Below are 16,310 nucleotides of genomic sequence, written 5' to 3' on the forward strand. Positions count from 1 at the left end.
TCTAATTATCAGGAAATTCCTCCTTAGTTCTAGATTGCCTCTCTCCTTGATTAGTTTCCATCCATTGGTTCCTGTCTCGACTTCTGGTCTTTAATCTCTATTAAACACACTTAATTAGGCAGGGAGCATCAGGCTGCTGCTATAAGACACCCCCCTCTGAGCTCCACCGGTAGAATTTGTGGGGTGAAGTTGCCTAGATATGCATCAAAGCAAAGTTATCCAAATTTTTACATGAGCTAAGGCGGAATCTGCCTTTTATGTACCTTTTGTAAGCTAACGTGGAGGCTGGGATGCAAGTCGGATTATTTTTTGACTTCCTTCCTTCCTTGCTGTCAGCTAAGAAAATATTCCATCGTACATTTTAACTTGCAAAATGTTACCGGGGGACGCAGAATGAGAAGGAAGATGCTCAGAGGTTACAGTCAGTAAAGCTCTTTCTCCCTGACTTTGGGAAAGAAAGAAATCCTTTGAAAAAAAAAGGAAAGCAAAAGTCGCCCCATTTCTTTTCATTCCTTTTGTGGATATTCGGGAGCAGCAGGAAAAACAAACCTGGCCTGCCTCTTCAAACCGGAGGAGTTCCCTGGTTCCTGCCGATTTTGCATTTACGCCACAGCAGCGGAAATTTTGGATGGATTTCTCAGCCAGATCAACGATAACGTTTTGTCTCCTGCTTTTATGATGCGCGCAAGGCAGACCCACCCTGAGTTTTCCACAACCACATTTTTATGAGTTGCCCTTTGCTTTTTACACATTGACCTGTTGAAATGGGCAGACACTTTTAAGAATAGCATAGCCCCCAGGGCTGCAAATAGTAACAATAACAAGAGTTGGAAGGTACCTGGGAGGTCATCTAGTCCAACCCCCTGATCTCAACAGGAGACCTGTACTATTTCTGATAGATGACTCTCCAGTCTCTTCCTAAAAGCCTCCAATGTTGGGGCACCCACAATTTCCAAAGGCAAGTTGTTTCTCCCGGTTAAATGTCCTCACTGTTAGGAATTCTCTCCTTAGTTCTAGGTTGCTTCTCTCCTTGGTTACTTTCCATCCATTGTTTCTTGTCCTGCCTGCAGGTGCTTTGGGAAATAAGTTGGGGCCCTCTTCCTTGTGGCAGCCCTTCAAGTATGGGAAGACTGCTATCCTGTCACCCCCATCCTTCTTTTCCCTAGACTAGGTATACCCAGTTCCTGCAATTGTTCTTTGTATGTTTTAGCCTATAGGCCCCTGATCATTTCTGTAGCTCTTCTCTGGATTCTTTCCAAAGTCTCAGCATTTTTATTTGTATTTATTTTATTTTATTTTTGTATTGGGGTAACCAAAACTTGATGCAATATTCCAAGTGTGGTATTACCAAGACTTTGTAGAGCGGGTACTAATACCACTCTACAAATGGAGGGGAAAAAAGAGAGAAAGAGAGAGAGGGAAAAAAAGAAGTAGAAGAGGGAAAATGACAGGGAATTGGGGACAAGGGTACCAGTGCAATGAACACCTTTTTTCCCCTCTTACTTCTTTGCCTGTTTATTTATTTTTTTTGGGGGGAGGGGAAGGTACCAAGAGCGTTAGTTAAGCCAGTTCGTTTGCTGTTTTATGCCTCGAGAGAGTGCAAGTGAAACCTCCATTATTTTTATCAGAAGATGCTTCCTAAAAAATTCAACCCTAGAGGGGGAAAAAAAACGCCATCGTCGGTCGCCTCCTTAATTCCATCATAAATCAAGACTAACATGGCCTGACAAGAACCCACCTGTCAGGGCTGGCAGCTTCTTTCTAAACACAGGGAAGGGGGGGGGGAGAGAGAAAGTGAATGACAAGGAAGTGGAAAGGGCTGGACTGACCAATGGGCAAAGTGAGAGAGATTCTGGCATTGGTTCCCGAGCAAGAGAGTCTGTGTGCTCCCCTCCTGGCAGGGACATACTGTACCTCCTTCCATACAAGGTGCTATGAGGACCGAAGCTGAACTCCCCCCCCCAAATCCAGCGGCCCCTTGACAACCCTGCATTCTGGACCAAGAGACCTGTTGGGACCGGAAGCGTCTCGTTCCCTTGAAGGCCTACATCTGATTGGACTTGGGGAGGGGACACCGAAGGGGGGAAAGAGAGAGACAGAGAGAGAGAGACAGAGAGAGAGAAACCTGGGCAGGTTGATTGAACATTGACTTCCGTGCATCTGTTGAAGAAGGCCGTGGGCCGTGCCTGAGATCTCCTCTAAGCAGAAAGGAAGAATTTCGAGCCTTTTGGCTGCAGAGGTGACCCGCCATCTGTAGACTGACGAATCGTTTTCCCTGGACTGCAGGCGCCAAGGATTTTCTTTCCAGAGATCTCCGCTTCCCCTTTCTCTTTGAAAATTTAAGGCAAACAAAAAAAAACAAAGCAAGAACCCAAAAACTAGGTGCATCTAACAGTTGTAAATAGACAATAAATAGAGGAGGGAGGGAGAGAGAGGAGAGAGAGAGAGAGAGAGAGAGAGAGAGAGAGAGAGAGAGAGAGAGAGAGAGAGAGAGAGAGAGAGAGCATATATTTAAAATTTGTTTCAGTTTTCGGATGGACAGTAGCTGTCCTTTTTCAGTGTTATTGATAGTACACTTGTGATCCTTTGGGATTCCGATTTTGTTCTCTTTTACGCTTACTTTTTCATCGCAGCTACATTTCAGGGAACATGTATATTTAGTAGCTATTGTAAGTTCTGCATGGCACCACTGGGCTATTTTCTTTTTCCTGGAGAAGAATAAAGAATGAGCTTTTTTTGTGGGGGGGACATAACGGTCGTCGTTGCACTTGGAATGGAGGAACATATGCCAGGGAACGGGTGCAGGGGAGGGGAGACAATTATTCATTTGGGGGGGGGCTGGACATGACGTTTTCTACAGGGCAGGCTCTACCTGTCCAAGCAAAGGATTTTGGTAGCCCAGCTAATTCTCAGTTGCCAGTTCTATTCTTTCTGTTTTTATTGGATTGTTTGACCCTGTCAAACAAATGTCGGAGTTGTGTGTATTAAAAAACAAAACAAAAAAAAACAAATCAAAACAGTGTTTAAAAAAAGTGTTGTAAAGACACTGAGCCTTATGAAAAAAATATTTATGGAGTTGAATAAAAAGAGCTGAAAAGACATCTGAAGCGTTTCTTCCTCAAATTAACACAGTGGCCCAGAGGCGTACGTCTTTATGAATCGGATGTAGGCTAAAACACAGGGATCCTCGACACAGTAATCCGCAAACTATGGTTGACAACCACAACTCACAAAACAAAGGTAAGCCAGAGGAAACAAATCACAGCGTAGAGCAGGGGGTCTTCAAACTCGGGCCTTTTATGACTTGTGGACTTCAACTCCCAGAATTCCTCAGCCAGACATGCTGGCTCAGGACTTCTGGGAATTGAAGTCCACGAGTCTTAAAGTTGCCAAGGTTGGAGACCCCAGTGTCGGGGTGAATTTCCTGGGTTGAGTCATTTCAGAGGGTGGGGAGGAAACGACGTTTATACATTTATATGCATGTTGCACTGATGCCATACAGGTAGTCCTCAACTTATAGCAGTTCATTTAGTGACGGTTTGAAGATACAACCGCACTGGGGAAAGTGAGTTATGACCATTTTTCACATTTACAACCGTTGTAGTGTCCCCAGGGTCACGTGATCAAAATTCAAAGGCTTGGGAACTGACTCATATTTATGACAGTCACAGTATCCCGGGGTCACGTGATCACATTTTGCGACCTTCTGACATGCAAAGTCAATGGGGAAGCCACTTAACAACCATGTAACAAACTGCATTGATTCAGTTAACAACGGTGGCAAGAAAGGTTGTAAAATGGGGCAAAAAGAGAAAGCAGCAGATGCCGCCAAAGAAAGTGAAAGGTGTCACAAACCACAGATCATCACGAATGTCGACCGAACTCCATTTCTGTGGTTGCGGCAGGGATACAAAATTGGAGGTTGGCATGAAGATTGGAATGTATTGATTTAGCCACAACATTCACAGAACATTTATCAGCTTGAAAACTGCCAGAGAAGCTCATGGAATAACAACAAGACAATCCCTGTCCTCAGATTCACACTCTTAAAAACAATTCAACAGTATCCTCTTTTTAAAAAAAAAATAAAAATTGCCACCACGCCTTTCAGATGCATTTTTGCAAAGGATGGATGTGCATGTTAAATACTACATCAGCAAAGGTGGGTCCCTCAGCTTGTTACCCTAATCCAGTTGCTCTGACGTTTATGGCCCAGATGAGTTTCTTCCACTTCTCTGCGTAAATATTGTAGGCTGATGGTGAAGGGATCCTTCGGCACCAGGGTTCAAGTCTCCATTCAACCATGGACTAAGTCTTGGTTTGCTGTATCTCATCAATAAAAAGGTAAAGGTTCCTCCGCACATGAGTGCTAGTCGTTTCCGACTCTAGAGGCTGGTGCTCATCTCCGTTTCAAAGCCGAAGAGCCGGCGCTTGTCCGAGGACGTCTCCGTGGTCATGTGGCCGGCATGACTAGACGCCAAAGGCGCACGGAACGCTGTTACCTTCCCACCGGAGTGGTTCCTATTTTTCTACTTGCATTTTTACGTGCTTTCGAACTGCTAGGTTGGCAGAAGCTGGGACGAGTAACAGGCGCTCACTCTGTTACGCGGCACTCAGGATTCGACCCGCCAAACTGCCGACCTTCTGATCGACAAGCTCAGCGTCCTAACCCACTGAGCCACCGTGTCTCATCAATAGTTGTGGGTTAATTAGGAATCTGTAACTCTGGCAAGTCCCTGATCTACAGTATGACTAAATAAAAATGGATGGATGGATTGAACCAAAAGAGGCCCTGAGATCTCCAAAAAAAAAAAGGCAGGGGTATTTGTGAAATGCAGGTGGCATGGTGGCCTGGTCTTGTTGACCAGAAGCTTGACAGTTCGAAATCCAAGCGCCATGTGACGGGGTGAGCTTCCGTTCCTCGCCCCAGCTCCTGCCTACCTACCAGTTTGAAAGCATGCAAGTGCAAGTAGACAAATAGGTACCACTTTGGTGGGAAGGTAACCGTGTACTTGGCATATCATTATCCTGGTTATGTGACCACAGAAGCATCTTCAAATAACACTGGCTCCCTTGCCTAGGAAACCAGAGATGAGAGTCTCTTAGAGTCAGACACAACTGGAGTGGGGAAACTTTTCCCCTTTTCTGTTTGTGATACCAACAATTTTTGTACAGTTATCATTCTAGTTCAGGGGTCCCCAACCTTGGCAACTTTAAGACCTGTGGACTTGCTGGCTGGGGAATTCTGGGAGCTGAAGTCCACAGGTCTTAAAGTTGCCAAAGTTGGGGGGCCCCTGTTCCAGTTCAGTGTTTCTCAACCGTGGCAACTTTCAAGATGTGTGGACTTCAACTCCCAGTAAAGCTGACTGGGGAATTCCGGGCGTTGGAAGTCCACGCATCTTAAAAGTTGCTGAGGTTGAGAAATGCTTTGTCAAGGTTCTGACTGACGAACCCAATGAAGTAAGGGTGGCTGCGACGATCCAATCTTTAATGCAAAACTTTATTGAGAGCACATCATTTCGGCCCAGATGATAGGATGTGCTCAATAAAGTTTTGCATTAGAGATTGGATCATCATCTCAGCTATGCTTATGTCATTAGCTTCGTCAGCCGGAACCCTAAACCAGCTCTGGTTAGTTGGCACCAAAATCAGAATATTAAAAGTATAGAGTCTTCCTCCTCACTAATAGTGCAGATCGCATTGTCCGATAAAGTGCCAGACAACTGTTATGAGAGAGTGTTTTAGTTCTCAATAAACAACTCTTGGGCAACCTTGCTTTTCAGGGCTTGGCAGTCCAAAGTCTGAAACCTGCGTTCTATTCTTCTTCTCCATCTCCCCCCCAACCCAAGTCTGTAGGCAAGCTGAGAAGCATTAATGAACAAAACAGTTTAAGCATTCTTTGCAGCTTGACACACTGTTCTAGATGGTCTAAGCCAGAGGCCCCCAACCTTTTGGGCACCAGGGACCGGTTCCGTGGAGAAAGGTTTTTCCACTGACCGGAGAGTGCATGGTTTTGTGTGCTGCCTGCATCCCACAGATGGAGCTTTGCTTGTTTGTGCAGAGCGGTTGCTGGCACGCCATGGCCCGGTACCGGTTCACAGACCAGTTGCAGTTGGTGAGTTATGGCATGGCAGGGGTGACGATGCTGTCTGGATTTCTAAACCAACGCAAGTAGTGTGAACTCTGGGAAAGGAGATGAAGGAGCCTAAATCATTACGCCTGTCTTGATCAAATTCTTCTTCATTAGAAGATTCCTTGTGAGGGAAGTGTTACAGGTAGTCCTCGATTTACAATAATTCATTTAGTGACTGTTCAAAGTTACAACAGTACTGAAAAAAATGACTTCTGACCGTTTTTGGGGGGTTTGTTACGCTTATGACTCTTACAGCGTCCCCATGATCACAGGGTCAAAATTCAGATACTTGGCAACTGACTCACATTTACGACGGCCGCAGTGTCCCAGGGTCAAGTGATCCCCTTTTGCGACCTTCTAGCAGGGTGAAGTGTTAGGCCAGGTTCACTTAAGAACCGGTTACTAACTTATCAACTTAATAACTGCGGCAAGAAGGGTCGTAAAATGGGGGCAAAACTCACAACCCATGTCTCACTTAACGACGTACATTTTGGGCTCAATCGCGGTCATAATCTGCATTGTGCTAGAGAGTGAAATAAATTATTCGGACTTTATGTTAGGCCAAAAGCAAAGTAGCCGTCCAGAGACCCAGACTCGGGGTTCTTCTGCTCATCTTTCATGGTGACTGGAATTTTATGTCAGTGGGGCACAACTGGTATTTTTTGACCTCTCCTTGAAATCCAGCTGTGCTTATAAAAGTTGATTTTCGAATCCCGAGGATTCTGCTTTGTTTCAATCAAAAGTAACGAGGAAAATTCCCTCCAACGAAATTTACATCAGAGATTGCACGCAGTTGTACTTAGGACAAGCAGCAAGGATCTGGCAGTCTCTTTCTCCAACTAACATGTTTTGTGACACGGCAAAAGTTATTGCTGCTATAAACAGAGTTCTCCTCCCACAATGTCAATAGTGGGAAATCTGAAAAAAAAAACTGAACTGAGCACATAGGCCCTGGGCAGAATTGGATTCAGTAATAGACTGTTTCTTTATTTACTTAAGATACTTCATTAGATCACCCACAAAACATGCCTGTGGGTTCCGAGTCATTAAATATTGAAATGGCATTTTTTTTTTTAAAAACCCATCCAATAGCGCTTTGAAGAACCACACACACACAAAAGAAAAGAAAAAAAAAAGCCATGACATTGCACTTTTTAAAGAGTTCATTGTTGGCGGATTCCTGCAAACCGGATTGTAGCCGAATGAGAATGACATGTGGTGAAAAGGCACGGTACAAATGCGGAGCTGTGTAACCTCAGATCAACCCTGATCTAAAATTCGGGCGTTTGGAAAAATTCAAATGGCAAGTTTCTTGAGGAGAATACGTGTCCTGCTTTTATCCGCCGCTTGGCATTTGCAGCCAATATACACCGTCCTGCCTCTGCACCAAGTTTTCACAGGGATTTGCTGTCGGTGATAATTTGGCCCTTGGTGAATGAAGGGTGAAAGGGCTGCTGTGTGGGTGAACTCTCTCACTTTCACTGTTTCCACACCTGTTGCTCCTTCCATGGTGACCCCAAGGTTATCCTTGAATTTATCCTTGCGCAAGTGATCCCCACTGTTTCTGTTTTCAGACTTTGGAGACATTCTGCGAGCATGGCCTTTACAGGAGTCCTCATCTTGCTAGTCATTCATTTAATAACTGTTCAAAGTTACGACACAGCTGAAAAAAAGTACAGGTAATCCTCAACTTACAAGCGTTCATTTAGCAACCATTCAAAGTTACAACGGCACTGAAGAAAGTGACTTATGACCGTTTTTCACCCTTTAACAACTGTTGCACTATTCCCCACGGTCTCGTGATCAAAATTTGGATGCTTAGCAACTGACTCATATTTATGATGGTTGGAGTGTCCTGGGGTCAAGCGATCACTTTTGGACAAGCAAACACAATGGGGAAGCCAGATTCACTTAACAACCGTGTTGCTAATTTAACAACTGCAGGGATGCACTTAACAGCTGTGGCAGGAAAGGTCGTGAAATGGATCGAAATTCACATAACAAAACCTCTCGCTTAGCAACAAACATTTTGGGCTCTATTGTGATCGTAAGTCAAGGACTACCTGTATTTATGAATGGTCCTCACACTTACGATCATCTCAGCATCCCTTTGGCCATGGGATCAAAATTTGGGCACTGGGCGTCAGCATCTAGTTGCGACAGTTGCAGCATCCCAGGGTTGTGTGGTCAACATTTGCAAACTTCCTAACAGGCTTCTGACAAGCAAACCCAATGATGGGAGCTGGAGTCACTTAATGACCATGGCCAAAAGGTCATAAAATCAGTCACAACTCAGTTAATGACTGGCTGACTTAATGACAGACGTTCTAGTCCCGATCATAAATTCAGGACTGCCTGTAGTGAAAGAACGTCAGTGACTCATCCTCATAATTTATAAACCAGTTTGGTTAAGTATAAAAGGACTTGTTAATAGCAACGCACATTATTAATAGGCATTTTCTTTAGTGATACATTGCTGTTAATATTTTAAGAAAAATCAGAACATACTAGAAAGGACAAGGAAGAAAAAAAACTCCATTACATAAGAGTATAAGGATAAGTAGCTATATGAAAAAATAAAATTAATTAACCCTTCCTATTATTTTTACATTAGGGACACGGTGGCTCAGTGGGTTAGGACGCTGAGCCTGTCGATCAGAAGGTCGGCAGTTTGGCGGGTCGAATCCTGAGTGCCGCATAACAGAGTGAGCGCCTGTTACTCGTCCCAGCTTCTGCCAACCTAGCAGTTCGAAAGCACGTAAAAATGCAAGTAGAAAAATAGGGACCACTACGGTGGGAAGGTAACAGCGTTCCGTGCGCCTTTGGCATCTAGTCATGCCGGCCACATGACCACAGAGACGTCCTCGGACAAGCGCTGGCTCTTTGGCTTGGAAATGGAGATGAGCACCGGCCCCTAGAGTTGGAAACGACTAGCACGCAGGTGCGGGGGAACCTTTACCTTTACCTATTATTTTTATTTATTTTGTTCATATCTAGAAATCACTCTTCTCCCTCTCTAGAGTGACCTCAATATTCTCTCAATTTCCAGGCTTCCCTAGGTTGTCAGAAAATGTCAGATGCTACTCAAGAATTTTTGACAGGTCTTCCAGACCTTTGAGACTACGAAGTGGGCAGAGAAGAGCATCAGTAAAGGGGATTAGTGAAAAAAACGTCAGGATAGCGGTTGCGATTGCATAATCACAGCCCCATCCCTTTGTGCATGTGTGTGATGGCAATAGATATACAAAAGAGGTTTGCATATGATGTGTGAATAATAACTTTGTACGTGAACAGGGCTTCGATAGCATTGAGGTATCTGTTCCCCCTCTCCCTCCCTCCCTCCCTCCCTCCCTTTCTCTCTCTCTCTCTCTCTCTCTCTCTCTCTCTCTCTCTCTCACACACACACACACACACACACACACACACACACATACACACAAACACCATGCTGTCGAGATGATGTCATGTCAATCATGGCTACTGATCACATCACAAGTGCCAGTTGTCTCCCACTCTGCTGTGTTTCATCTGAATTTGCTGTCATCACCACTTGGCAGGGAATTGTGCCCAAATGAAAGGAGGCTCCAGGATTGGGATGACTGATTAAGATTTCTTTGAAGAAAGGGTAAGCTTTGTCTACCATCTATGAAAATCATCAGATCTCTTCATCATCTCTTACTTCTCTGGACCACCAGCTTGGACCACAAGGTTGTTCCATTACTATCAGATAAATTTTATCCCTCTCTTCTGTTTTTTATTGAAATAATAATAATAATAACAGCGTGAAACTGCCCAAGGTGCACTTCTAGATAACTTTTGGTGAGTCTGGATTCCTTGATCTCTCACAGCTTTTTTTATTATGGTATCCTTCCAGTCTGGCTCTACTCTATTCTCCCATCCCATCCCATCCCATCCCATCCCATCCCATCCCATCCCATCCCATCCCATCCCATCCCATCCCATCCCATTCCATTCCATTCCATTCTATTCTATTCTATTCTATTCTATTCTATTCTATTCTATTCTATTCTATTCTATTCTATTCTATTCTATTCTATTCTGTTCTGTTCTGTTCTGTTCTGTTCTGTTCTGTTCTGTTCTATGTTTGAATCTGGCCTCCTTTCCAGAGTGCATGTCCAAAGCCCATTGTCAATGTCATCGGTACATAAATGATTTCTCTAACAGATCGGATTGCACATAGTGGGAAAAGCGCTTATCCAATTTGTAGACTGAATTGTGTAGAAGAGCTGATAGGCTGCTCAGGTCTTCAAACAGGTGCTGGGAGCCTCAATATCTCTTGAAAGCAAAGAGGCAACCCTTAACTAATACCTAGGAGACCGAACCAAAATCCAAAACTATCTCAACGCATTAAGGGTGGACGGTGTTGCCATTTTACTCCCTACTGTGCAGTGGTCTATCATCAAGCTTTGAAGTTTACAGTGCATGAATCTGAATGGATCATCGGGGGATTTGAAAAGAAGAACCTTTGGGTTTTTTAAAAATTATTTTTATTCATTCAATTTATATGGTTGTCCATCTCAAACAAGTGACTCTGGGCACTGAGCAATTATAAAATCAATTAAAACCAATTCAAAACACAATAGTATACAAAATAAGTCTAAAGCAGAGGGAAAAAATATAATTAATAGATATTAATATACCCTGCCTTGATGCTCGAGGGCTCTGATGGTTTACAGCCGTGGGGGCGAACCTATGGCACGCGTGCTGCAGGTGGCACGCAGAGCCCTCTCTGTGGGCACACGTGCCATCACCCCAGTCCTAGGCCTTCAGCTGAGTTTTATAAAACCTTTGCACTTTAATCCTCCACTGTCGTGTGCCAAAGAAAAAGGTTCAATCAATCAATCAACTTCAACTTCTTGTGAGAAAAACAAAAAATCTCGCAAAGTTGGAATTGATTGATTGATCTTTTTAGTTCCACCCAGTCTGCAGTTACCACCACAGCCATGCCCACCCAATGGGCCACACCCACCCGGCACCCGACGTTACATAAGTGGATTTTGGGTTGCAGTTTGGGCACTCAAAGGTTCGCCATCACTGGTTTGCAGCAATCAACAAAAACTGGGGGAAACCCCCCCCAACAACATAATAAAAACATCATGAGAAAACAAATATACACTTAACAAACTTAGTAGCCAGGTGTTGTGGACTTTGGGAAATCGATATTGAGATATTGATTGGGGGTGGGTGTTTGCAGATGTTTTATTTTGATACTTAGGAAAGTTCTTGAGCTCAGGCCGTGGGTGGAGTTGACGATTGGGTGTCTCATGGGAGGAGATGATCAACTGAGTGAGGGAAATGAAGTTGTTAGGAGAAAGATGGCAGAATCTTAGGCAGAGTCAAAAGCGGAATCAGCCTGGAATCCCTACGTCCATGGTACCACATCCCTGCTATCCATGGTACCGATACCTTCCTGAGATTTATGTGATTGGTGTAGAACAGGGGTGGGGAATTATGGTCCTTATAGGACTTGTGGACTTCAACCATGCTGAGTCAGGAATTCTGGGAGTTGAAGTCCACAAGACCTAAAAGGGCCATAATTCCCCACCTCTGGTATAGAACTATGACTTCCATCCAATGATGAGAAATGATGGGATTTACAGTATGAGGAGGAGAAGGGCGGGATATAAATGGAATTAAAAATAAATAAATAAATAAAATGACACCATGGAAGGCCCTAAGCCACAAAAGGCCAATCTAGAAGCTTGTCCCAAAGGTGCTTTTTCACGAGGCAACTGGATTTTCTTGCTTTTCCTTGGAAGACGTTTTGCTTCTCATTCAAGAAGCTTCTTCAGCTCTGACTGGATGGTGGGGAAGGGAAGGATTTATGCTCCTTGCAGACAGCTGGCCATTTGCCTTCTTTTAGAGAGTTGTTGGGGCCATTTGGAGGTTTACCTGTGTCCTTGGGGTCACCTGAGCAGTGCAAATGGGTGTGGAGCCTTCTTGGCTGCAGGATGTCTTCTGCCCTGGGTCCCTTCCCTGTTGAAGACAGGCGCAGGCTGTTGGGGATGAGTCTGTGTTGTCTGCATCTCAAACTGAAGTGCAAACGGTTCCTAGATGACCTGGATGACTGAGAATCTCTGTAGACACTCTAGAAGCTTGTTCTAGAAAACAAATTTGGAGTTTTATTTTTATTCCTCGACTTTATTTAACCTGACATTAAAAACATACATGCCCGAAGAAGTGCTGTTTCTTTGAGTCCACCCAACTAAATTTCCAGTTATGTGACCTGATAGCCTGTTTCCGGGAGACAAAAGAACAATCGTGCTGAATCCCTTAATGGGGGTAGCCCTGTCTTTCTAAAAATGATCCAGGCTGGTTTGGGCATCATTGGCTTTTATCACTTGCCATTCCATCCTCTTTGGAAAAACTGGGATGGAATGTTCTTTTCATGAGGGGGAGGCTTGATTATCATCAGGACCCCTTCTCCAAACATAGAAAGTGGTGAGTTCAACCTCTGGTACCTTCAGTTAAATCATGGGTGGAAGACTTGGCCCCACAACTTTAGATGTTGCTCAGCTATAGCTCTTGGCAATGCCGTCTGGTGAAGAATTATATTTACAACTGCAGTTCTCAATATCTAGAAGGACAAGACTTCCCACACCCCAATTAAAAGAATAGGCCATCACTGAGCTGGAAAGATAAAAATGATTTTCCCCTAAGTTGGCTACCAAAGTGCTAAGAGTCACTTCCTCTTGATCCTGCCACATTCCCTGCCCCACCTTTCAAGATGAATTAATTGAGGCTGGCAGGCAGCAAAGCCAAACGTCAGCATCTAACATAAGCTTTATTTACAAAGCTGCCTCTGGACTGAAGATAAGCTCTCTTTGAAGCTAAAAAGGATGACTCATTCAGTTAGGAAGGTAGGTAGGAAGGAAGGAAGGAAGGAAGGAAGGAAGGAAGGAAGGAAGGAAGGAAGGAAGGAAGGAAGGAAAGGACTTAGCTGGTTGTGGCAAACATCTGGAGGTGGAATTACAGAGATGGCAGCAAATATTCACATCTGTTCATCTTTATATAAGTATTTCTAAGGCAGCCATTTTGTAAACCCCTTGGACAGCCATTTTGTTGCCAAGTTACTACAGTATTGTCTTGCTCTGGGCAAAGTCCTTGGAAAGCAAGTGTTGATAGCCTGGGCAAAGTCCTTGGAAAGCAAGTGTTGATAGCATCATCTACCTGACTAGCTCTCCAGTGTGATGTCTTCAAGTTCTGTTGTCCTTCACCTTCCTCAAGATGACTGGCTAGCCACAATCTTCATTTATCCCCCCAAAGTTGGAAGGGTCAGAATAAAAATTGTTGGATGTTTCCCCCCCTGTTAACTGAGTTGGACTGGTGAATTTCCTAGTCGTCTCCCACCCTTACGTAAAGCTCTCCTTTAAGTAAATAGTGTAATTATAGCCAATGGCACCAGATGGCACTGGAACATACAAATTGCTGTTCTTTGTCCGCAGACACAAAGGCAATTCCATACTAAAAGCAAGAGGAAAAAAATTCTTCTCCTCATCTCCTCTTTCACCAACACATCAAAAAAGCCTCCTCCATCACAAGAAGCTGCAGGAAACGAATGGAGAATCGTAGAAGGGCTGGATGAGACTTTGGAGAGCTTGTAGTAAATAAAGCCCATGGCCTCATGCAACAATCCATTAGTATCAGCCCTGATGGAGGTGGACATCCAGCCTTGGTTGAGCACCTCCAACGTAAGAGAATCTACCAAGGAAATCTCTACGGTGCATCAACAGCCCTTATCATTAAGTCATGTTTTCTGATGCCCAACAGAAATGTATTGTAATTTATACCCAGTTTCTTATCCCATCTCCTGGAGCGACACTGAACAATTCTGCCCCATCTTCTGCGTAAAAGCTCTTCGGCTACCTGTCTCCCCTGATTCTTCTCTCCTCCAATCTCTGCACATCCAACAGTTGCAATCAAGATCAAACGTGCCTAAACAGGGACAGGGCCAAGCTGGTTTCTTTATTGATTTATAAGCCGCCCCCGTGCAAATTTGAGTGGTTTAGAACCAAATACACAACTGTTTTAAAAGCGTACAATCAATTTAAAAGGAGCTACGCCATTCTTCTGTGAAACCAGGAATCACAAATAAAGCCATAAATATTACTAATCAAAACCCAGCCTCATGACTCAAAGGGAACGTAGAAGCCAATTGGTGCCACGAGCTTGATCAAATAATTCGATTTTCACTGTTTTCAAGAAGCCAGAAGGCAGGAAGCTTTAGGGGAAATGTGGTTCCCTGTCTAAGGTAGCAACTTTCCCCTGGCCCCCAGAGATGACTCTCTAATCAAGGAAAGCCACAGAAAGCTGACCTACTGGATCTTATTGGGCAGGCAAGACGTATAGGGAGAAAGTGGCTCTGCAGGCATTCAGGTTCCAAAACATGAAAGGCTTTAAAGGTGACCTTTATTGTCATTATTTACTGTGGGCACAACGGCACCCATCAAAAGTGAAATTTAGTTGCCCACTCTCAAAGTGAAACATACACGACACACACCTAAAACACCCCCACCCCTACATATACATAACAATAAAATATTAAATACTGTCCATCTTGAATACATAACGGAAGGAGGAAGCCTGAGAGTTGACAAGGTTAATGCTGAATGGAATGAAACTATGGCTGAATCTGGATGTTCTGCTGCGGGTACCACGAAGCCCCCCTCCTCCCAGAAGGGAACAAGGAAAACAGGTCGTGAAGAGGATGAGTGGTTTCCAGGATAATCTTACGGACCCTGTTCAAACAACGCTTCTGCCCTATGTCCTGGATGGAGGGGAGGGAACTGCCAACGATCTTTTCGGCCATCCTCACCACTCTCTGCATCGCCATCCTGTCTGAAGCAGGGATGCTTCCAAACCAGACTGTGATGCTGTACGACAGGATGCTCTCAATCGTCCCTCTGTAGAAAGTGGTCAGGACAGGAGAAGGAAGACGAGCTTTTCTCAGGTGATGCAGAAAATGCAGGTGTTGCTGTGCCCGCTTCACCAGTTTCTCACTGTTGAGTGACCAAGCCAGCCTACTCGTTAGCTGCACACCCAGGAATTTGATGAATCATTAATGCACAGAGAAGTGTGGCTGTGCCTGCCTTTTCTGAAATTGACAATGATCTCCTTGGTTTTTTCTACTTTTAACCTCAAATTATACCTGGAAGTCAACTGGCAAATCAGTAGAGTTTTTGGAGCAGAGGTCTTATGTGGGTGCCTTGGGGTGCAGTGAGGAGTCCCTGAACTGTTGGACCAGCTGTCGCTTCCCAGTTCAGAGCAGCCCTATATAAAACATGTTCTGAGGGCTGAACCAAGGGTGAGTAAGGGGTGAGTGACACTGAGTAATGGCTGCCATTCCAAGAAACATTGCAATTGATGCACAGGATGGAGCCAGAGGTAAGCCACAGGTGCCATCTTCTCCTTCAGCAGGAGCTGTGGGTATCCGTGAGGAACCCCAACTCCACCCAAGAGGGTGCAACTCATGGATTTTACTGCCATTGGCAGGCTTTCAACCCTGAGCTGGGGATGTGTTTCCAGCTGTTTCTCCCCATCCAGATACGAATAGCCTACAGACACCTTGACAGCCATTTGAGAGCGTCACTTATTCAGTCATAGGTTGAAATAGACAAGCGGGTAGTCCATATCTTGCTCCACAGTTTCATGTTGAATAGCAGTGGGGATAGCGCTGAGTCCTGCAGTGACCCCTCAAGGGACATTTCTCACTGGCCCGTCCAGCTCCCATCGAGATGTTCACCACCAAGAGGGGCCCAACGTTGAAGTGGCTGAGCCTAGAGAGAATCCATCCACTTCCTCAGGTTTCCCCAGGGTCACACTGATCTGAGAAGATGTCACAGCCAAGTCTCTAGACCTGTCTAGGCAGCATCAAGCTCCAAATGAATCTGAAGATTTTGTCGAAGCTATAAAATTCCTGGTAGCAGCTGTTCCAATGATCTTCCTGCCTGTCCTTATCCCACAGGATATGGGTTTCATTAAAAAGGGACACTAGAGGGCAATCTGTGGATGCCAGAAGAGCAGGTTGTAACAAATTTCTCACCTAGCAGTATAAATTTTGGGCTGTACTCACTGCCCTCCTGATTACTGCCTTGAGACCTTCTCTGACCCTTTTCCTTCTCCCATAGTTCTGCTTCTTCCCTCTTCCCAGAGAAGC

This window comes from Vipera berus (assembly GCF_964194415.1).
Source record: "Vipera berus genome assembly, chromosome: 11".
NCBI classification, from domain to species: domain Eukaryota; kingdom Metazoa; phylum Chordata; class Lepidosauria; order Squamata; family Viperidae; genus Vipera; species Vipera berus.